This window comes from Taudactylus pleione, unplaced genomic scaffold, assembly GCF_031769625.1.
Source record: "Taudactylus pleione unplaced genomic scaffold, aTauple2 ptg000085l, whole genome shotgun sequence".
Lineage (NCBI taxonomy): Eukaryota > Metazoa > Chordata > Amphibia > Anura > Myobatrachidae > Taudactylus > Taudactylus pleione.
The window spans coordinates 3,762,470-3,787,367 of NW_028284487.1; the positions used below are offsets into that span (position 1 = coordinate 3,762,470).

General features: G+C 47.5%; 1 protein-coding gene across 2 annotated transcripts in view; it reads left to right on the top strand.

Moving 5' to 3' along the window:
* Window positions 1-24,898, top strand: part of LOC148529660 (transmembrane protein 272-like) — a 102,320-nt gene that overhangs the window by 27,677 nt on the left and 49,745 nt on the right. The window lies entirely within an intron of this gene.

Sequence of the window (24,898 nt, forward strand, 5' to 3'; positions counted from 1 at the left end):
TATGTATATATATATATATATATATATATATATCGAGTCCTAAATATCTATACACTCTAAAATTGTCGCTGTTAAGCGTTAAGAGTCGCACAAGAAATAATTGCTTTCAGACTTTGATTGTGGTTCCAAAGCACAAAAAGTTATTAGTTATTATTCAACATAAAAACAGATGGTTACACGCTGTGATCTAAATACAATTAGCACAAACAAATTATACAGACCCAAGGTATAGTCGTTACATACACACGTGCTCTGGACCCAGATCCCGGCATCAAAGATGAAACCTCTGTCAACAGCAAAGCAAGAAGACTGAAGATCCAGTTTCAGAGAGCCCACATATATACTCTTACAGAGATAGGCAATACAATAGAACAAGTTGGCATGATCCCATTGGTTCTTCTTCCTGGTTCTTCTGTTACAGTACAGTTCATAGGTTAATTCGTGTGGGCACAATCCAGCCTCCAAGAGCTCTTTGTGTCCATTTTCCCGCTGCATAATAAATCTAAGCTGGCTACATTACAGAATACATTTTAATGTTTAACTCTCTACGATCCATAGTTTGCAGACACATGTTGCGATCTCCTCACCGATGATACCGGAAATCTGCAAAGACACAGTGGTTTAGAATGACACCAAACACGGTCTGCTTACCATGTACTAAACCTTAGATATCAAATAACATTTATTTTACAACATTACTAATACTGAATAACCCTTGAATATTACACTTTAATGCTAGGGAACCTTTTTATGTAAGTGTGCAGTGTGTAAATATTGGGGTATTGAGAAAAGACACTAGTTAGCGTTGTGCGACAACGTGTTTGTGGAGTACACCATGGTACGTGTTTTGCAGGGTTGATCATATTATAAGTTTTAAGTAACTGTCTGTATTTATATAATGAGGACTTTTAACATCTTTCTATTGCGTGGGAATCGCACGACGCTAAATAATAGCATCGCCGTATGTACTTATAAAGGGCAAGATTCGCTAAAATAGCACTGGGTGGCCAGTCGCAAAATGGCTTCTCATTGCCATTCACAAAATGGCGTCGTGCAGATTTAATTTTAAACCAATTCTGTCTCAGCCAATGATCCAGCTTCGACTATATATATATATATATATATATATATATATACTGTATATCTCCCAACATTTACTCCGGCTCAACATCCATCCATGACTGTATCCCCTTCCTCAGGATAACAATATAGCACACAGTCAGTCACTTGGGGGGATGAGTGTAAGTTTTGACACTATATATTCACTTGTTTGTTACACTGTGTGCTATATTGTTGTCCTTAGGAAGGGGATACGGTCCCCGAAACGTCGACCACGATCACATAGTAAATACCCACACATTGGGTCTTTCTTGGAAGGCTCTGAGTGCCGTCTCGTGTTTTACTGGAGTATGTGTACATATATGTGGGTGTATGTGTATATATATATATATATATATATATATATATATATACACACCGATAAGGGTGGCGCTATTGTGTTGCAGGCACTGTGCAGTACAAGAATGAAATTTATAGGCAGCTGCTTGACACCGCTGTATACATAAAATTGGACGGAGATCCGACTATGCTCTATAAGAGTGAAATAGACAAGTTACTTTTGACAATGGTGTCATTGACTCTGTCACTAGGAAAGCATTAGTACTTGTTGAGCACCCAAAGGTGCCTTTGATCTACTAGTTACCGAAAATCAATAAAGGTCTGGTCAACCCGCATGGGCGACCGATTATTGCTGCCCGTGATTCACTGTTTGCCACCATCTCTAAATATTTAGATTTTTTTTCCCGAAGCCGGTGATCCAGGCTGAACCCACATTTCTCAGAGGCACTACTGACCTACTACTCAAGTTGCGTGCATTGACAAATTTGCCTAAAGAGTTCCTGTTGTGTAACATCGACATAGTTGGACTTTATACCAACATACCACATGTCTGTGGTTTAAAGCCCATCAAATCATTATTGGATAATAATCCTATGTATAAAGGTCCTGAAATTTTTGTTTTTTCTGGATTTACTGGAGAAGACACTGATTAGGAACTATTTCTATTTTGATGGATGCTTTTACCTACAACAACAGGGCTGTGCCATTGGGTCCAATGTGGCCCCAGCATTTGCAAATGCTTACATGTATGAAGTGGAGCGGAGGCTTTTTCTGACCAATGCAGCATTTTCTGACAAACTAAGTTTCTATACCCGCTACATTGATGACATTCTGGTGTTGTGGGCTGGAGAAATTGGAGAGTTCATATCTCTTATGGAGGTGATTAATACCATGAATAGTATTATCAAGTTTACATATATATGTAGTGAAGAATTTGTTAATTATTTTGATGTCAAAATCTCTAGAAAAGATGATGCCTTGACTACTTGTATATTTAGCAAACCCACCGACAGGAATACGTTGTTGCAAGCACACAGTTATCATCCGGTAGCTATGAAAAAATGTTTGCCCTTCTCTCAATTTCTGAGAGTCTGGAGGATCACCTCTGATGAGGAACAGGCCAAATTAGATATTGATGTAATGTTAGATACATTTTTGGCTAGGGGTTATCTGAGGAGTGATTTAGAATCTGCCAAGCAGATAGTTGTTTCCATTCCCCGAGATAAATGTTTGAATAAACAACATATAGCCGCTAATGCTAAAGCCTCTATATTCCCGTTTGTGAGCACCTTTTCTCCAGCCAGCACTGTTATTAGTAAGAGAGAATTTGGCTAAGAGAATTTGGCCTGTGGTCAACACTGATTCTAACACTCCTTCTTTGAATAACACACGTTTGATTAATTGCTATAAACGCAGCAGGAATCTTCGTGACTGGCTTGTTAGAAACAATGTTACTGATAGAGGTATCACTAATGCCAAACAATTTTGACCAGGCCTGTAGGATGCTATAAATGCACTTGTTGCATGAGTTGTAGTCATATGGAAACTGGTTCATACAGTATATTACACATCCGCACTCTGGTTCTAAGATACCTATTAGACATGTGCTTACGTGTATGAGTAGGTATGTAGTCTACGTCATCAAATGCCCATGTGGGCTTGCGTATGTGGGTAAGACCATTCGTACATTTAAAGAGAAGGCAGCACAATGCAGGTCTGCAATTAGGCTAGCTCTAGAAGGCAAAAGTAGCGACCAACCAGTCGCCAGGCATTTTTTGTCAGCTAGACATTCGTTGGCTATGTTGCGCTACAAACTGGTTGACCATGTGCCACATATGGTTAAAGGCGGTGATCGCAACAGAAAATTGTTGCAGTTAGAAGCATCATGGATTTATCGCCTCAACATTGGCTCCTATGGAGCTGAATGAACAACTCAGTTTGGCTTGCTTTTGATTATACCTTAGACAGAGTTTATTACCCTCTTGAGGTATATTGGTCTGTTGTATCTTGATCACGTTATTACATCCCATTGTTAATAGGTATGCCATTAATTGGTATATGTATCTTATTTGGTGTAATTATTTACCATGTGTCCTATGTGTCTATTGCTTTGTGCATATGTATGTGATTTTCTCTATACATGTATACATATGGCTAACTGTACTGCATTGTTTGTTCTTTATATTGATGCAGCCAGGAGCGCTATTTTTGCTCTGTTATATTATGGTTCATATGTGTGCATTCGTAATTTATGTATTATTATTAGGAGTGTGCAATATAGTCTATTTCTTTATCACTTTTTTCTGTATTTTGGTTATTGGTTTCCATGGGAGCAGAGTAACGATGTGCGCTCTGTTTCCATGTTAGCTGGACACTCCGGGCTTAGGGTGCACGTGGTGCGCTGCGACTGACGTCATTGTCACGTGACCCAAGCATCACTGGTGTGCGCCTTGCCCGGCAGTGCAGCTCTGTTCGTTGGGTGGGACACTATGTTTATCACTATTTAAGGTAAGATTTATCACTACATGTGTTGTATGCCTTGAAGAAAGATGTAATAAACATCTGAAACGTTGCTTTAAACAAGCCTACTTCATCTTTTGTCTGTGGAGTGCTGCCTAAACCAAGTTTGTATCCAGTGTCTGACCCTGTGCCAGGCTCTCTAAGGACTTAGGGCTGTATTCAGAGGCGGCCGTACCCTTGATGTTTGTCTAGTGCGCATGCGCACGAGGGAGCCGGATCCTTCGTGCGCATGCGTGAGACCCGCTACGACCGACAGCGCCGGTCGTAGCGGGTCTCTTTCCAAAGGGGGCGAGCTGTCGATGTTGATTGACAGCTCACCCCATTTGGAAGGCGGGCCGGGGGGGTGGCAGCCCAAACGGAGGCGTTCCTATGGGAACGCCTGCCGTTTGGGGGAGGCCCCACTGACATCACTAGTGATGTCAGTGGAGAGCTTCCGGCTCAGACAGAGCCAGAAGCTCTCCGGGGCTTACGACAAGTGAGACCGTACCCTAGGGTCTTATCGTAAGCCCCGATGGTCGCGATGGTCTCTGACCATCGCGACCATCACCCGACAATCACCCGAGCGGTCGTTAGGCTGTGGGTTTACACCCACAGCTCTAACGACCGCAACAGAGGCGGGCGGTCAGGATGCAAGTGGCCGCCCAGTTTCTGAGCGACCGCTTGCATCCTCCGACTGCCTCTGAATGAGGCCCTTAGTGCACCCAGGTATTTTGAAGATTGAACTATTACACGTGAGTGTCATTCCCCGTATTGTGTATATATGTGTGTGTATATATATATATATATATATATATATATATATATACACACAATATATATATATTTATACTGCAGAGTCCATAGGGCTCCACAGGGGATCTTGGGGTATAGGCGATGACGTCAGTCTCGGGCACCTCAATAGTTAAACTTGTGCTCCCAGGATGCACTGGGCCCCTCTCCTATACCCCGCCCCCAAGCCAAGGCACCTCAGTGTCGTAGGTGCTCGGCACGGAGTCGGGTCACTTCAAGAGGGGCTGCATTGACAGCCCCAGAAAACTTTTAAAAACTACAAGAGTGGTCAGCAGGGGCAGTCCAGCGGATGCCCATGCTGCCACTCCGACACCCCGCCGGCGCTGAGATGCTGGCCTGGCGCCAGGGATCGCGGCGGGTGTCTGGGGGTTTTGGCTAGCAAAAACCCCCAGACGCCCAGGACTGTGGCCTGACTTCACGGGGGACGTTAAGGTAAGCAGCTGGCGTCTCCGCGGCGGGCGCCCGCTGACATCACAGTCCTGTAGGCTTCCCAGGTGGGGGTCCTGTGGATGCGGCTGCACGTGTTAACAGGCATTGCGCCTGCTCTGACACTATACCATCAGGGATAGCGGGCCACAGCGTGCGGATGTTATCGGCATCCTGGGGGTTAATAGCAGGGGAGCGGGCTTTCCCTGTACTGCACAGCCGGCCCCTCCCCCGCTGCACTGCGCGCCTTTCCACTGCGGTCTGGCGGTTGCAGGCAGCTCTCCTCCCTCAGACACGCTCTCTATGAGTCCGGCGGCCATTTTATGTGTGCTGAAGCGCTGGTCTCACCGGGAGTTGCGGTGCCTGGGCCCCCCTACATACCTCTCCTCTAAGCCGGTCAGTGTATGTAGCACTATTCCTACTAGACACAAGGTCTAGCTAGTTGATTTTTCCTGGCATTGTTTGTGTCTGTGCTAGCGCTGTCTGCCTGTATTTCTCTGTCAGCCATTTTATCTATCCCTGTACTATCTCTTTCTCTAGCCCTTGCGGTGACAGTGCTGCTCAGGGGTTTTGTTTCACAGTTCAAACAATTATTGTACTGAGGAGTTTGACACATACATTTATAATGTCTGGCAGTGAGTCTGGTCAGACTGATCTACCCCTCACACAGTCCTGCAACAGATGTTTGACTGGAATAAGAGAGGGAGAGATTATTGTGGGAGGATTGCGTACCCTGTGTACCAGGAATGCAGGATTACCTGCTGGGCCCAGCTCTTCTCAAGAGCCTCCATGAACTTGATTTGCACAAGCACTAAATACCCTGATGTGTCGACTTGCTGCACCAGCAGTGACCCCACCATTGGGGTACACTCCGCAGCTTGCTATGCCATCTGCGTCACAGGGGACCCCCAGACAGTTGGCTGTTGCTCATAGTATGCCTTTACAACCTACTCCCTACCAAACACAGTCGGAACCTGTGTGGGTTAATACACTCTCCAATACGGTGCAAAACCTGATGGAGGTGTTACAGGGGGAGCCATTCCAACGTTCTGTTAGGAAACAGATATTGTCTTCCCAGTCTACATACTATCAGGATCATGTGTTGACTGATGATGGGGAAATACAGGACATATCTGAATCTGAGCTCCCTCTAAAAGAGGCGGAGCTCAAGTCCAAAATATATGTGCACGGCCTCATCCGTGCGGTCCGTGTGGCCATGGATATTGGGGATGGGGATACCCCAGCAGCCAAATCCAAACATGCTTACTTTAAAGAAGTTAAAAGTTCAGCAACAGCTTTTCCGCTATCTGATCAGCTGGTTGAACACTTGGAAGAAGCATGGAAACTCCAAGCAGGAGATTTCAGCCACAGAAGAAAATGGAGACCACTTATCAATTCAAGGAGTATTTCTCTAAATGGGAAAATCCAACTCAGGTGGATTCTCATATTACACGCCTTGTCAAAAGTGCAACACTCCCTATGCCATCCATGTCATCATTAAAGGTGGAAATATGCTTAAAGTCCATTTATTCTCTTTCAGGGGGAGTGGCTAGGCTATCTATGGCTATATGCTGGGTGGCCAGGGCAATGGAGCGTCGGGCTAATTCCCTGGAGGTGTCCTTGCCTGTAGAAGCTATCCAGTGAACAAGTGGAACTGGTAGGTTTCCTCAGAGATTCAGCCACATATGTGAAAGAGGCTGCTTTGGATGTTAGTATGCTAACATCCCGCATTTCATCGGCTGCAGTGTCGGCTAGACACTCTCTCTGGTTGCAATCTTGGAGGGCGGATGCTGAGTCCAAGAAAGGGTTAGAAGGTTTACCCTTTAATGACCTGGTACTTTTTGGTCCAGATTTGGACAAAATTGTGGACACTTTGGCGGCTGCCAAGTCTGCCTGTTTACCTTCGGCCCCATTACCGCTCTCAGAGTAAGGCCAAGGCTCACTCCTTTCCCAGACCATCTGGAACTAAGAAAGTCAAAAAGCAGGCCTGGAATGCTAGGCGTCCAGCTGCCAAGCCCGAGGCTAAACCTTCAGCCTGACTGGACGGGCCTCTCCTTGGGGGACTCAAAGGTGGGAGGCTGACTTCATCAGTTTTCCCAGTGTTGGTGTCATACCACATCAGACACTTGGGTAAGGGAAGTGGTCTCTCAAGGGTACGCCCTTTATTTCAAAAACAGACCTCCATATCGATTCTGCCTTACGGGACAACAGATGGATCAGGAAAAGGCATTGGAACTGCAGAGAGTGGTTCGATCTATGCTCCTACAGGGAGTTATAGTTCCAGTACCTATTCCCCAGAGGGGAACGGGGTATTATTCCACTCTCTTTTTGGTTCCAAAACTGAATGGTACATACAGGCCTATCCTGAATCTCAAGTCCCTAAACAAGTTCCTCCAAACACCCCAGTTCAAGATGGAAACCCTGCGGTCAATTATACTGGCTATGGAACCTGGGGATTTTATGGTGTTTGTGGACATACAGGATGCCTACCTGCACGTCCCGATAGCTTCGGGTCACCAGAAGTACCTCAGGTTCGCAGTGTTACATCAACACTTCCAGTTTCAGGCCCTGCCGTTTGGACTGTCCACGGCACCCAGGGTGTTTACCAAACTTATGGCGGTAATGGCGGCTGCAGGGGATCCGTCTATTACCCTACCTGGACGACTTGGTATTGCTGGCCAGGTCTCCAGAATTGCTTCTTCAGCATCTGCAACTGACATTGACAGTGCTACAAAGCCACGGTTGGTTGATCAACTGGAAGAAGTCCTCACTGACTCCCTCACAGAGGATGCTACATCTCGGGGCTTTGTTGGATTCTCAACAACAGAGGATTTTCTTAACCAGGGACAAGATAACCACGCTGCAGCAGCGGGTTCGCAGCTGCCTGCGCAGTCGCCGCGTGCCGATCCACTCGGCAATGCAGTTTCTGGTCTCTATGGTGTCGACCTTTGACATGGTGGAGTATGGCCAATTCCATTCCAGGCCTCTAGAGACACTGATCCTGTCCAGATGGGATGGATCTCCATGCCAGATAAGAACGTAGATGTTGGTACTGTCTCCGGAGATACATCTGTTTCTGACTTGGTGGCTTCATACAAGTCACCTTACCAAGGGCCGTCCCTTTTGGAACCTAACTCCTGACGACGGACACCTGTCCCCAGGGCTGGGGTGCAGTGACAGGTCCACACTTCTTCCAAGGAAGGTGGACAATGGGGGAGTCTGTGCTGCCAATAAATATATTAGAACTAAGGGCGGTTCTAAGGGGTCTTCAACAAGCACGGCTCATACTTCAGGGGAATCCCGTGCAAGTCGGGTCAGACAACGCCACCACAGTGGCCTACATAAACCGAAAAGGAGGCACTCGAAGTCAGGCGGCACTAGTAGAAGTGTCCCGCACCCTGTCTTGGGCGGAGGTGAATCTCCCAGCCATATCAACGGTGTTTATTCCGGGAGTAGGAAGAAGGGTACACGTGCGCTCCTATGTGTGTATGTGTGTTTTGAGTGGGGGTGGTGGGGGGAAAGAAAGGGGGGGGACTGGGGAGAGCAGATTGGGGGGGTTATGTTGTATCAAAGGATGGCGTGCGTCTGTTTGTGCCTGCAGTGTAGGTAGTGTGTGGTGCACAATGAAAAGCCAGACACTGGAAATAGAATCCAACCTGTTTAATGGTGAGACACAGTGCTCCCTAGGTGGTTCCGTGAGTAGGATTGGGGATGGGTGGCGGGCTCCGTAGTTCCTGGTCAGGGAGTGGGTGGGCCCTTTAAGGGGGCTCCTTGCCATGCGGCCCTTACTTCTGCACATCCCCTTTGCTGGACCTATGGTCTCAGTCTTAGTGGACCTGGATTTGTGATGTTGACAGAACAGTCCCGTATAGTGACAGTTGTGTCGTCCCGCACTGATGGTGAGTTACCTACCGGTAGGTGTGTCGTCCCTGGTTGGTGCACAGTTGTTACGTGATTCTGTGTAGGTCCGGTGTTTGCTGGCACCCTGCGAGCCTGCAGGGTGTAACTGGACAGGTGCCCGTCACTGCTTCAAGGGTGGGGGTGATGCGGTGGTCCGCATTTATAGTTCTGTACCACCTTGCCGTGAGGTTGATGATGAGCACCAAGGTGCGGGGGGGGTGTAGTCTCCAACGCGTTTCGGCCTTAAGCCTTTCTCAAGGAGTTACTGATGGATGGACTAAAGGGTATTATATAGGTGGAGGGTGGGTGTGTGGGCGTACCCAGTGATTCGGATAGCCAATCGGAGCTGAGGTGTTGGTCAGGTATGGGATGCAGATAGATAGGAGGGGGCAGTGTGGGTTATTGACATTTGTATGGGCTAATCAGTGATAGATTGAGATTGTACTGCGGGCGGGGGGCATTTTTACAATGCTTTATCGTGCGTGGTTGCACAGCGATAGAACTAATTTGGTCTGCTATACAGTCAGGTCCATAAATATTGGGACATTGACAGAATTTTCAGATTTTGGCCTCTATTCACCACCACAAAGGTTTTGAAATGAAACAAACAAGATGTGCTTTAACTGCAGACTTTCAGATTTAATTTGAGGGTAATTACATCCAAATCGGGTGAACGGTGTAGGAATTACAACAGTTTCAATATGTGCCTCCCACTTTTTAAGGGGCCAAAAGTAATGGGACTATCAACTCAAAAGCTATTTTATGGACAGGTGTGGGCTATTCCCTCGTTATTTCATTATCAATTAAGCAGGTAAGAGGTCTGGAGTTGATTCTAGGTGTGACATTTGCATTTGGAATCAGTTGCTGTCGACTCTCAATATGAGATCCAAAGAGCTGTCACTATCAGTGAAGCAAGCCATCATTAGGCTGAAAAATCAAAACAAACCCATCAGAGAGATAGCAAAAACATTAGGTGTGGCCAAATCAACTGTTTGGAACATTCTTAAAAAGAAAGAATGCACCGGAGAGCTCAGCAACACCAAAAGACCCGGAAGACCATGGAAAACAACTGTGGTGGATGACAAAATAATTATTTCCCTGGTGAAGAAAAACCCCTTCACATCAGTTGGCCAAATCAAGAACACTCTCCAGGAGGTAGATGTATATGTGTCAAAGTCAACAATCAAGAGAAGACTTCACAAGAGTGAATATAGAGGGTTCACCACAAGATGTAAACCATTGGTGAGCCACAAAAACAGGAAGACCAGATTAGAGTTTGCCAAACAACATCTAAAAAAGCCATTACAGTTCTGGAACAACATCCTATGGACAGATGAGACAAAGATCAACTTGTACCAGAGTGATGGGAAGAGAAGAGTATGGAGAAGGACAGGAACTGCTCATGATCCAAAACATACCACCTCATCATTGAAGCATGGTGGTGGTAGTGTCATGGCGTGGGCATGTATGGCTGCCAATGGAACTTGTTACCTTGTATTTATTGATGATGTGACTGCTGACAAAAGCAGCGGAATTAATTCTGAAGTGTTTCGGGCAATATTATATGCTCATATTCAGTCAAATGCTTCAGAACTCATTGGACGGCGCTTCACAGTGCAGATGGACAATGACCCGAAGCATACTGCAAAAGCAACCAAAGAGTTTTTTAAGGCTTAAAAGTGGAATGTTATGCAATGGCCTAGTCAATCCCATGATCTGAATCCGATTGAGCATGCATTTCACTTAATGAAGACAAAACTGAAGGGAAAATGCCCCAAGAGCAAGCAGGAACTGAAGACATTTGCAGTAGAGGCCTGGCAGAGCATCACCAGGGATGAAACCCAGCGTCTGGTGATGTCTATGCGTTCCAGACTTCAGGCTGAAATTGCCTGCAAAGGATTTGCAACAAAGTATTAAAAAGTGAAAGTTTAGATTTAGGATTGTTTAGTTTGTCCCATTACTTTTGGCCCCTTAAAAAGTGGGAGGCACATATAGAAACCGTTGTAATTCCTACACCGTTCACCTGATTTGGATGTAATTACCCTCAAATTATATCTGAAAGTCTGCAGTTAAAGCACATCTTGTTTGTTTCATTTCAAAGCCATTGTGGTGGTGAATAGAGGCCAAAATCTGAAAATTCTGTCAATGTCCCAATATTTATGGACCTGACTGTATATGTGTGTGTGTATATATATATATATATATATATATATATATATATATATATATATATATATGAATTGAACATATAGTCAAGAAGTTGGCAAGGTTAGAAATAATGATTTTTATTTGAAATAATAGTTCTGTCCTTCAAACTTTGCTTTCGTCAAAGAATGCTCCTTTTGCAGCAATTACAACATTACAGACCTTTGGCATTCTAGCTGTTAATTTGTTGAGATAATCTAAAGAAATTTCACCCATGCTTCCTGAAGCACCTCCCACAAGTTGGATTGGCTTGATGGGCACTTCTTGCTTACCATATGGTCAAGCTGCTCCCACAACAGCTCAATGGGGTTGAGATCTGCTGACTGCACTGGCCACTCCATTACAGACAGAATATTAGCTGCCTGCTTCTTCCCTAAATAGTTATTACATAATTTGGAGGTGTGCATTGGGTCCTGTTGGAGGTGGAAATTGGCTCCAATTAAGCGCTATCCACAGGGTATGGCATGGTGTTGCAAAATGGAGTAATAGCCTTCCTTATTCAAAATCCCTTTTACCTTTTACAAATCTCCCACTTTACCAGCACCAAAGCAGCCCCAGACCATCACATTACCTCCACCATGCTTGACAGATGGCGTCAGGCACTCTTCCAGCATCTTTTCACTTGTTCTGCGTCTCACAAATGTTCTTCTGTGTGATCCAAACACCTCAAACGTCGATTCGTTTGTCCATAACACTTTTTTCCAATCTTCCTCTGTCCAATGTCTGTGTTCTTTTGCCCATATTAATTTTTTCCTTTTATTGGCCAGTCTCAGATATGGCTTTTTCTTTGCCACTCTGCCTAGAAGTCCAGCTTCCCAGAGTCACTGTAGACGTTGACACTGGCATTTTGCGGGTACCATTTAATGAAGCTGCCTGTTGAGGACTTGTGAGGCGTCTATTTCTCAAACTAGAGACTCTAATGTACTTGTCTTCTTGCACAGTTGTGCACCGGGGCCTCCCACTTCTCTTTCTACTCTGGTTCGAGCCTGTTTGTGCTGTTCGCTGAAGGGAGTAGTACAAACCGTTGTAGGAAATGTTCAGTTTCTTGGCATTTCTCACATGGAATAGCCTTCATTTCTAAGAACAAGAATAGACTGTCGAGTTTCATATGAAAGTTCTCTTTTTCTGGCCATTTGGAGAGTATAATCGAACCCACAAATGTGATGCTCCAGATACTCAACTAGCTCAAAGGAAGGCCAATTTATAGCTTCTCTAACGAGAAAACCCGTTTTCAGTTGTGCCAACATAATTGCACAAGGGTTTTCAAGGGTTTTCTAATCATCCATTGTCTTCTAACGCGCTTAGCAAACACAATGTACCATTAGAACACTAGAGTGATGGTTGCTGGAAATGGGCCTCTATACACCAATGTAGATATTCCTTTAAAATCCAAACGTTTGCAGCGAGTATAGTCATTTACCACATTAACAATGTATAGAGTATATTTCTGATTAATTTAATGTTATCTTCATTGAAAAAAACAGTGCTTTTCTTTCAAAATACAGAAATTTCTAAGTGACCCCAAACTTTTGAATGGTAATGTGTATTTCTACATCAGGGTCCATAGGGTATCCACAGGATACCTTGGGGGTATAGGTGATGACGTCAGGCATCGGGCACCATAGAGTTAAGTTTTCAGCCTCCCAGGATGCACTAGGGTCCCCCTCCTATACCCCGCCCCCGAGCCAAGGCATCTCAGTTTCGTTTGGTGCCCGGCCGGAGTCGGATGCACCTGTTAGAGGGGGGCTAAGAATAGCCCCTGAAGTTTTCTTCAATGCAGCTGTGGCTGCACATCTGGAAGTACAGCATGGACAGTCAGTGCTGACATCCATGCTGTCTTCCCTACACCCCCGCCGGTACCAGAACGCCGGTACCGATCCGGGGATGCTGGTAAGCATCTGGGTTCACAGCTAGCGGTGACCACAGATGTTTGGGACCATGGCCGGATCCCAGGGGGCAGCAGGTAAGCAGCGGGGTCCCGCGGTGGGACCCTGCTGGAACATGGTCCAGAGTCCCCAGGCAGGGGGCTCTCTGGGGACTGGCTGCAGCGTGGAGCCAGGTACCTAACCTGCGCTTCCACTACCCCCCTGGGGAGCGCGCCTTCCCTGTACATAGCCGGCGCTTCCCCCGCTGCACACAGCCCTCTCTGCACTGTGCTGACTGGCCCTGTGGCAGCTCTCCTCCCCCAGGCCGGCCTCCTCTATGCTCCTTGGTGGCCATCTTTACAAGACGCATGGTGAACGCTGCTGGAAGCTTTGGAGCGGTGGCATTGCAGTCTGGGTCCCCCGGCATACCTCTCCTCCGTTGGGTTCAGGTCTGTGTATGCAGCGCTGTGTCCTACCAGGCTCCATGTCTGCGTAGTTGAGTATCAGCGCTGATATTGCAGGAATTGATTTTCTTTGCATTGTATGTGACTTCTGCTAGCGCTGCTGCCTGTACTTTCATTTTCTACTGTCAGCCATTTCACTGTCCCCTGATCTTTTTCTGCTAAAGCCCTTGCGGTGCGGTGATTGCAGGGTGGTCTCACACTATACTAACAAGTATCAGTGAGAGGGTCACATACTTACCATCATGTCTGAGAGTGACTTTCCTCTCCAGCTTATGTGTACTACGTGTAAGGTACCAATAGCGGAGGGGGAGGGTAGCGCTGAGGGGCTATGTCGGCAGTGTTATTTATTGGCGCGGCCAATTACTGTCACGGCCCCGGTACAGGAGCCGCCCTGGGCTTGTTTCGCCAAAGCGCTTACAACCCTCGTGGGCCAGTTAGCTCCGCAGCCTGCGTTCTCACAGATGGGATTGTCCCAGCAGTCAGTGGTGTCGTCACCCATGCAGGGTTTCCCGAGACAATGATGGTACCACACAGTCTCCCTATTTCCCCTCCCCAAGTCTCTCAGGAGCCTGCGTGGGTTAATTCTCTGACAAGTTCTGTACAGCACTTGTCGGATGTGTTACAAGGGGAGTCTGTGTTGAGGCCACGCCGGTGGCGTCTCTGTCCGCTCCTTATGAGGATGACGACGTGACGTCTGATGATGGGGAGATTCTGGATCTTTCGGACCTGGAACCTCTCCGTACTAAAGAGTCGGACTCTAGGTCCAAGGTTTATATTCCTTGACTTATTCGGGCAGTCCGCACAGCTTTAGTGATTGAGGATGATAATATGCCTTCTTTAAGGATATTAAGGGTGACGCCACAGTGTTTCCTCTTTCAGGTCAGTTAGTGGACCATTTAGAGGAGGCGTGGAAACATCCGGGCAAACTGTATCAGCCTCAGAGACGCTTGGCGGTGGCTTATCCGTTTGTGGATAATTATTTTTCTAAGTGGGAATCCCCTCCACAGGTGGATTCTAATGTGACACGCCTAGTCCGAAGTGCCAAATTGCCCATGCCCTCCATGTCTTCCTTGAAGGATGCTACGGACCGTAAGGTAGGGATCTGCCTAAAGTCCGTTTATTCCCTTGCAGGGGGGGGGGGCAGCTCGGCCGGCTATGGCCATTTGTTGGGTAGCCAGAGCTATGGAGCGCTGGGCTGAAAGTTTGGAGGCGTCTCTCGATTCCGACTGTTCGGCTGAACAGACCGAGTTGATAGGCAATCTCCGGGACTCGGCCACTTATATCAATGAAGCGGCCTTGGATATCAGTACCCTGGCGTCTCGGATTTCTTCGGCAGCTGTAGCTGCTCGTCGCACCTTATGGTTGCGATCTTGGAAGGCAGACGCTGATTCCAAGAAGGGCTTGGAAGCTTTACCTTTTAATGGAGAAGTCCTCTTTGGTCCGGATCTGGACAAAATCGTAGCCACGCTGGCGGCAGCCAAATCGGCATGTCTTCCGTCTGCTGTGGTTCCTTCCGGTTCAGGTACGTCGTCCTTTCGGCCTTACAGGGCCCAGGGTAGGCCTAAGACGCAGTCTTTTCCCAGACAGGCTGGCCCCAAAAAATCAGCCAAGCCCCGGAAACAGGCCTGGAGTACCAGACGTCCGGCCCCTAAGCCCGATGACAAGCCTGCGGCCTGACGGTCCGGGCCTCCCTTTGGGGGATCCCAAAGTGGGAGGCCGCCTGCTGCAGTTCGCCCAGTGTTGGTCGGTTACCACGACAGACACTTGGGTTCTCGAGGTGGTTTCTCACGGGTACACCCTCCTTTCGGCACAGGCCCCCGTCTCGATTCTTCACCACGGGTCTTCCATCAGACCGGAACAAAGCCATGGAACTGCGGAAGGTTTTGCACACTATTCTCCAGGCTGGAGTTATAGTGCCTGTTCCATTCTCCCAGAGGGGCCAGGGTTTCTATTCTAATCTGTTTTTGGTGCAGAAACCCAATGGGTCGTATCGTCCGATCCTCAACCTCAAAGCACTCAACAAGTCTTTGCGGGTGCCGAGGTTTCGGATGGAGACCCTACGGTCCATCATTCTGGCGCTGGAACCTGGGGACTACATGGTGTCATTGGACATACAGGACACTTACCTGCATGTCCCTATTCTTTTACGCCATCAACAATTCCTCAGGTTTGCAATCCGCAACGACCACTTTCAGTTCCGGGTGTTACCTTTTGGGCTGGCGACAGCACCACGTGTATTCACCAAGGTGATGGTGGTCATGGCGGCTTCCCTGCGGCTGCAGGGAGTCCGCATATTACCGTACTTGGACGACCTTCTGTTGGTGGCAGGATCTCCAGAGCTCCTTCTACGCCACTTGGACCTGACCATTGCGGTACTGCAACGGCACGGCTGGATGATAAACTGGCAGAAGTCCACCCTGATTCCGTCTCAGAGGATTCTGCACCTCGGAGCCCTATTGGACTCCAGACAGCAAAGGATCTTTGTGACGGGGGAAAAGATCTCTGCCTTGCAGTTGAGGGTGCGCAGTTGTCTGCAGAATCGCCGTGTGTCTCTGCACTCGGCGATGAGGTTACTGGGCTCCATGGTGTCAGTATTCGACATGGTGGAATATGCCCACTTTCACTCCAGACCTCTGCAGCAATTGATCCTGTCCAAATGGAATGGACTGCCTCATAGTCTAAAATCCCAGACGATGGTGCTCACTCCAGAGGTTCGCCTGTCTCTAGCCTGGTGGTTGCAGACGACCCATCTCAACAAGGGTCGTCCGTTCTGGGTGGCGAATTGGGTCCTGTTGACAACGGACGCCAGTGTTCGGGGCTGGAGAGCAGTCACGGGTCCACACTTGTTCCAGGGCAGGTGGACTCGGGCGGAAGCGGAGCTTCCTATAAACATCTTGGAGCTCCGCGCGGTTTTCATTGCTCTCCAGCAGGCACATCGGGTTCTCCAAGGTCACCCAGTGCAGGTCCAGACGGACAACGCTACCACCGTGGCCTACATAAATCGGCAGGGAGGAACCCGAAGTCGGGCGGCTCTCGTAGAGGTGTCCCGAATCCTGGTTTGGGCGGAGCGCAATCTCCCGGCCATATCAGCAGTCTTCATCCCGGGAGTCCTAAACTGGGAGGCGGACTTTCTCAGTCGCCAGGACGTTCATCCGGGGGAATGGTCTCTGCACCAGGACGTCTTTCAACTTCTGGTGGACAGGTGGGGTCTTCCAGAGATCGACCTCATGGCGTCACGGCACAACAACAAGTTGCCGGTGTACGGGTCTCGCACAAGAGACGAAAAGGCTTCTCTGGTGGATGCTCTGTCCGTCTGGTGGACGTTTCGGTTTGCTTATCTGTTTCCTCCGTTTTCCCTTCTTCCACGGATAATCCGGAAATTCAAACAGGAAGGAGGGACGCTCCTGTTGATAGCTCCCGCGTGGCCCCGGAGGCACTGGTTCTCAGACCTCCAGGGACTGTCCGTGGACATTCCTCTGCGGTTGCCGTTATGCCCGGACCTCCTGTCACAGGGTCCTTGTCTTCACCCGGACCTGGCTGTCTTTGACGGGGTGGCTGTTGAGACGGCCATGTTAAGGTCCAGGGGGTTTTCCAGCTCTGTAGTGCAAACAATGCTAAGGGCTCGGAAATCATCCTCTGCAAGGATATACCATCGTGTGTGGCATCCATTCTTCCAGTGGTGTCGGCCGAGAGGTTATGCTCCTCGGGAGTTCCGTCTGTCTAGAGTGTTAGCTTTCCTACAGGCGGGACTGGACCATGGGCTTCGCCTTGCGTCTCTGAAGGTGCAGGTGTCTGCCCTGTCCGTCTGGTTCCATCGTAGGATTGCTGCAATCCCTGATGTGCGCACCTTTATGCAAGGTGTTCTCAGAATTCAGCCACCGTTTGTTCCACCGGTGGCGCCTTGGGATTTAGCTGTCTTCCTGAGGGCTCTCAAATGGCTGACAGCTAAAACAATTTTCCTTCTGGCCATTTCTTCGGCCAGACGTGTTTCTGACTTAGGGGCTCTCTCCTGTAGACCCCCTTTTCTGATTTTTCATAAGAACAGGGCGGTGCTGCGCACTCGTCCTGGTTTCCTTCCTAAAGTTGTTTCCAGTTTTCACATCAACGAGGAAATCGTTGTGCCGGCTTTTATCTCACCTGATCTTTTAGTGGGTGAGGCCACTTTGGATGTTATGCGGGCCTTAAGGATTTATGTTGACCGTACTTCTTCGTTTAGGAAGTCGGACGCCTTGTTTGTCCTCTATGGCTTCCGTAAAAAGGGTTGGCCTGCTTCAAAGCAGACTTTGGCAGGCTGGATTCGTATGGCCATTTCAGAAGCTTATCTTCATGAAGGCCTTCCGGTTCCTTCCTCTGTGAGGGCTCATTCCACTAGGTCTGTGGGTCCTTCGTGGACTGCTCTACGTGGTGCCTCTGCAGTCCAGATCTGCAAGGCTGCCACATGGTCCTCGGTCCATACCTTTGTGAGGTATTACGCGTTTGACACCTTTGCCTCTCAGCATGCTTCCTTCGGGCGGCGGATTCTCCTTTCAGCACAGGAGCGTCCCCACCCTTAAAGGATACTGCTTTGGGACATCCCCAAGCTATCCTGTGGATACCCAATGGACCCTGATGTAGAAAATATGAGATATGGTAAGAACTTACCTTTGTTATCTCTATTTCTACGAAGTCCATAGGGTTCCACAGGACTCCCGCCCTGGCGCACCTGTGCTGCAGATGGGCTTTACTCTGGTCACCGGTTTTTCCGTCTCCCTCTGGTGAGAATGTGATTCTTGTGTGTGTCCAGATCTTTTTTCTCTCTCTTCCTTCTCCTCCTCCGGCCTATGGCGTAACTGAGATGCCTTGGCTCGGGGGCGGGGTATAGGAGGGGGACCCTAGTGCATCCTGGGAGGCTGAAAACTTAACTCTATGGTGCCCGATTCCTGACGTCATCACCTATACCCCCAAGGTATCCTGTGGAACCTTATGGACTTCGTAGAAATAGAGATAACAAAGGTACGTTCTTACCATATCTCATATTATCTATCTCTTCAGTACCCGGAACTCTGGTGCCCATGGGGTATACTCTCCATAAAATCTCCATATACAATGCACAGTCAAGGCGGCACTCAGAGGCTTATAAATCGGTGAAACACAAGTTGTTATATATAATCAGGGCTTGACAAATTTTTCTACAATCTAGGAGCCAGGATGAAAGATGAAAGAGTAGGAGCCAGACCACCGTTCTAAAAAAAAACCACAGCTAATAATTTACTAAATCAGCCCTGCCATGCTGGGACACTGCAGTCCCCAGCATAGAGCTTTCAGCTCTGCAGCCTGGGACCATGCCCCAGCTGTACCTTTATGGTGCCCACATATATACCGATGTGCTCCTGATCTGATTTCTTGTCCAATTTCCTCATGAACTTTCACGGGAGCTCCCTTGCCGTCGTGATCACGATTTTAGAAAAAAGACACTCAATCTGTTTTACGATCTCACGATCTTATCGGATCATACGCATCGTGAGATTGGCCATAACAAATTGTGAGTTTGAAAAAAAAAAAACCAGGCTCTTGACTATTGGCGGGAAATTTAAATAGCCATAACAATGGGAGGGGCTATCTAGGCAGTATAAAAAGCAGGCACCCTTTAAAATCTGTGTACATTCTGCTCTGCTACTAGATGAGGCTAGGTGTATTCCTGCTGAATCCTGTACATTGCTACTGTGCTCTTTGTATTTGGCTTGCCTTTTACAAAGTTTATTCTACCTGCAAGTGTGTGCTACCTACCTGCATTCTATCCTGTTCCTGAATTCTGTACTGATGCATCCCTATCGGTATAGAGTGTTGGTTGCTGAAGCTGGGGTCCGGGAGATTAGGAAGAGGGCCCAGCGAAGAAGGACGAGAGCATGCTGGACCAAGGAGTGGCTTCTACAAAGGGATACCCACTCTCACATGTCCCTGCTGATGGAGATGAAGGCGAACAACCCGGATGACTATCGGAACTACCTGCGCATGGATGACGCCACCTTCCAAGAATTGCTGCATCTGGTGACCCCCTACATCCAGAGACAGGACACAAGGTGGCGGAGGGCAATCCCTGCTGAAGACAGACTGGTGGCTACCCTGAGGTGCCTGGCTACAGGAAGGTCACTGGAAGACCTGAAGTTTGGGACACTCATCTCACCTCAGTCCTTGGGCGTCATCATTCTGGAGACCTGCAAAGCCATCGTAAAAGTGCTACAGTACCATTATTGCAAGGTAAGTTAAAAAAAACACCACACATTGGTTTCTTGTTTAAAGAGTTTTATTTTTTTTTATTTTTTACTGAACATAAAGGAAAAAATAGCCTGCATTTAGTATAATGTGCACTGACCTGCAGGCAACTGAAAGTGTGCACTAAACTGTGTGCAATATACTTTTTTTGTAACAAGTTCACAAAAGAACATTATCACCAAATTTTATGAATCTCAATAGGTAGCCGGCTGTATGTGATAGGGTGGGTCAGACGCCAGTTTGAACAGGCCAATACACACATGGCACAAGTACACATTGTGGCCCCGGGTTCCAGCAATGTGTACTTGTGCTATGTGCGTAGTGACCTTGTCCAAATGGCGTCATCACCACCCTATCCCATGCAGCAAGCACCTATTAGAATTCATAAAATGTGGTGACATTAAAAGCAAGAAAAAATGTACATCTCTGTATATTGGGGCGACTCATCCGCTGCATCCAGCAGAGCATTATACAAGGTCGTGCTGGTGCTTGGGGTGCTTGGTGGGGGAGTAATATCTAACTGGGCAGGGGGGGACATACCTATTTGGGGCAGGGGAAAATAGCATTGGATCTGCAATGTAGGTAGAATTTTAGATATTTTTGCTCATACAGTGACTCAACAGGTCGTAGTTTAAAAATTTCTTTGGATATCTGTATCCATATTTCTCAATGTGCTGTTCACATGAGCGGTGAAATCATCTATTGCATCTGGGGGTTTCTGCAGCAGCCATTCTGCGTTTTGGAAAAAAATGTCCTCACGTTCAGTAAGATTCTCCTTTCTCCCTTGTTTGTTTTTTTTTTCTTTTTTTGGGGTTGTTGAGAAGATGAGGGTCCAGGTGGAAGTGGAGTTGCCACTTGTGTGGTATTCTACGGCTCACTGTCACCACCGAGCAGACTGAGGTCCGGTGTGGATGCTAATTCAGGGTCTTGGGTGGGAGTCTATATAGGGAAAAAAGATATAAAATAATATTAATGTCATGTTTTAACCCCTTTTTTACTATTTTTACAGTTTCCTAACACCGTGGAGGAGTGGACTAGCATCGCGGAAGATTTTGAACAACGTTGGAATTTCCCTAACTGCGGAGGAGTCATCGATGGAAAACACATCCGCATCAACCCACCTGCCAACACCGGATCATATTACTACAACTACAAAGGATTCTTCAGCATCGTTCTCAAGGCAGTGGTGAATGCCAACTACGAATTTCTGTTTGTGGATGTCGGCAAGAATGGCCGTGCTTCGGTTGGTGGGTCCTTTCTACCAGAGACTCGCCAACAAAACCCTCAACTTGCTCTCACTGGACCAGACAAAGCACGGGGTAAAATACGTTTTCGTCGCAGACGAAGCTTTTACATTACATGAACATGTGATGAAGCCATTTGCACAGAGGGGCCTGACCAGAGAGAAAAGGATCTACAACTACCGTCTATCCTGGGCACGGCTTATTGTGGAAGATGCGTTTGGAATAATGAGCAACCGCTTCCGCATTTTCCACACCACCATCAATCTACGTGTGGAGAAGATAGACTGGGTCGTGCTGTGTGCTGCACAACTTTCTGCAAAGAAAATCTACTCAACGAGGACCAGTCCCAGCTAGACCAGAAGATGTAGGACCCCTGGAGGACATTGAACATTTGACATCTGTGTCTGCACCACCAACTACAACAACATACACCGCATGTGCCAAAGAAGTGAGGGAGGAGTACATGACCTATTTTAATGGACCAGGTGCTGTACCATGGCAGGAGGACTGTCTGTGAACTACTGACTAAATTGGACATTTGGGATTTAACAACAAAAACATTAAGGATTTTGGTTTAAACTGTGTCACTACTTACCAAGACTTCTGCAACCTCCTCTTCTCCCTCACGCTCAGCCATCAAGGCGATAAATTCCCTTTGAGGCTCTTGTTCACTGATGAATGACATCATATGGTAGTAACACAGCGCAGGACTATATATTTCATCTGTGCCTGCTCCTGATTTTTTGGAGTCATCCACCTTCTTTTTTTCTTTGATGTACACTGTCCTGAGATTATGAATCTTTTGCCATGCAGTTTTCAGGTCTGCATCAGATATGTAATTTTTCGTACACCAAAAGTTCCTCTAGTGCGGCCAATTTGTGCGACTTGTTGTGGTACTTCCGAGAAGTGATCTTCCACAGACACTTTTTCGAATGCAGGATTTCAATGAATCCTGTAACGAATTCACATTCAGAATCCATGGACCTTATCTATGAATAAGAAAAAAAAGGACATTAAAATATTTGTGTATATAGTTTTGTTAAATGTAATGTTATAGTTCACATTTTTAATGTTTTAATATTTTCTTTTTTACAGGTTTTGAAAATGTAATGTTGTTATAGTTCACATTTTTAATGCTTTAATATTTTCTTTAATACAGGTTTTGAAAATGTAATGTTGTTATAGTTCACATTTTTAATGCTTTAATATTTTCTTTTTTAAAGGTTTGTTATGGTATTCTAATCGTGTTTTCTTTTACAGGAATGTCATGTGTTCATTGCTTGGTAATATAATGTTTTTCTTTGTTTGACAGCATGGGTTTTCCACCTTTGGGCCTGTCGTTGTTGTAGAACTACAGATCCCAGGATGCCCTAAAAACAGTTTCAAAGGTGGGTGGCAGGTCATCCTGGGATCTGTAGTTCCACAACAGCTGGAGACCGTAAGGTAGAACACCCCCAGCTTTAAATAATGTGTGTTTTTAAATGTAATGTATGGTGATTATTTTGTGAAATACGTGTTTATTTTTTTTTTTTTTTGTTATATTACTTAAAATTAATGTTTATTTTATCTGTATTGAATTGATTTTTAAACATGTTTATTATTAATATAATATGTTATTTCAATATTAATAATCTTCCTGGAATGTATTTGTTTATCTTGATTAAATATTTTTGTCTATTAATTTACAAAAAAAATTGATTGGTTTTCTAATTAATTATTAGGTGGCCCCATGACGTGGCTAGGTAAGGGGGCACACATTGGTGGGCAGTGGGAGCTTAATGCATGACCCAGCCACCGCCAGCCTCATTACGGCGGGTGGTGGCTGGGTCATGCATTTATTACCTGCGGGCACACATTGGTGGGCAGTGGGAGCTTAATGCATGGCCCAGCCACCGCCCGCCTCACTCCAGCGGGCGGTGGCTGGGTCATGCATTTATTACCTGGGGGCACACATTGGTGGGCAGTGGGGAACACATATTGGTGGTCAGTGTGGTTGTATTTAAACTGTACCAATACTCACCAAGAATTGTCCAAAACAAGAATCCAGTGTGCAGGTTCCTCAATGTGCGATTGTCTTGCTCCATACACGATGCTGCACAAGATGGCAATGGTCCGTGTCCAGGCTCCTGTCAGTCAAATTCCACGTTGTGCGATTAATCGTACGATTCATCATGAGGGAAAAAACCCTCACGATCGGCTTCCATCGTGTTCATGGTTGGTTAATCTGCCCTACAGCACGGCAGATCAGAGGATGCGATGTATGACGAGCGGGGACGCGCATCGGCATCGTGCTTGTGAGTATAAACTCACGATTTGTACTTTTTTTACCCGATTCGTCGTCACGATTCGTCGAAATCGGCCTAATTGGATGAAAAGTCGGTTTGTGTGTGGGCACCTTTACTCCCAGCAGCGCTCAGCTGCTGTTCCCCTTCTTATGTCTGGGGATACAGGCAGCTGGCTCTCTCTGTCCCCCGGCATGCAGGTATCTAGCCCCTGCCGCACCGCACAGGGAGCCGGCTTGTCCGGTCTTCCTGTGTGCGGCTCTCAGTCCTGCTGCGCTGGGATACTTGTGCCAGCAGCAATGGTTTCCTGACGCCTTCCATGCTGGGGATTGGGGAAGCAGGCTCTCCCTTTCCCCCAGCATGTGCCCAACTGGCCCTGTGGAGCTGGGGTGCCGGGAGCTAGGCTCCCGGTCCCCAGCTGGGAGCGCAGAGCGGCTTTGTGCGCCCAGTTCCCACCCCCAGTGTGGCACTCAATTCAGCCGCCCTTTAATACTGGGGCGCGGGAGCTAAGCTCCCGCTCCCCAGCAGCCGGCACACAGTCCCCTCTGCATCGCTACGCTATGGAGCTGGGGGTGCCGGGAGCTAGGCTCCTGGTCCCCAGCATCAGCGCACAGCACCACACAGGGAGCCGGCTAACCCGGTTCCCCTGTGTACCACTTAGCCCTGCAGTCCTGGACACCACATGCTCCCCCATTGCTGCAGCCACCGGAGATGATGGGGGTTAACAGTCTGTGCTGCCGTGGCCACAGGGAGGGCCTGGCCGCGGCAGCAATAAAACACATTTTTTTTAAACACCCACCGGCGCCTAGCGCCCTTTAAATATGGCACCGCAGCACAGGGGGTTAACCCATTTAGTGCCGCTACCCCACCTGCCCCCTTGGGCAAATCACCCCCCCTGTCCCCGGTGGCCACATCGCTACCCTCCGCAGCCACAATCCCCGGCCATGCATAGAACCTCTTACCGGAGGTCTATGCAGCCGGACAGCCGGTACGGAAGAGAGAGCAGTATCACCACAGGCAGAGGAGTCAGCACAGGAGACACTGTCAGTGCATGCACTCCTTTTGAAATAACCGCCCATGAATCTCCGCTGGGGCACTGCTTCTTCCAATCCTACCTCCATGAAAAATCTGGTCGCCAGGCAACAAAGTTTAGTCGCCATGGTGACCTGGCCCCCGGGATTTGTCGAGCCCTGATATATACAGTATATAACCGGAACCTCAACCCCCTAGGATCCACCTAGACCACCTCGTATTGGTTTTATCCCAATTTGTGGCGGGGTTGTCCGAATGCATAATGGGACAGGCAAATCAGCCATATATAATAAATATATATATAATTAAATTTTCTGCCCACTAATTTTTTTAATAGAAGCATGGGCTCACATTGCAGTGTGTACCGATCTGAAAATCATGTGCAGACTTACCCACATCTCCCATCTATCATCTAACAGTGATTCTACCAAGTATTGAACCAGGGAGCTTAATACTTATACTATCAATCACCTTCTGTTTTGTTATTTGAAATTTAGAGGGGCGGTGTAGACCAAGTAATC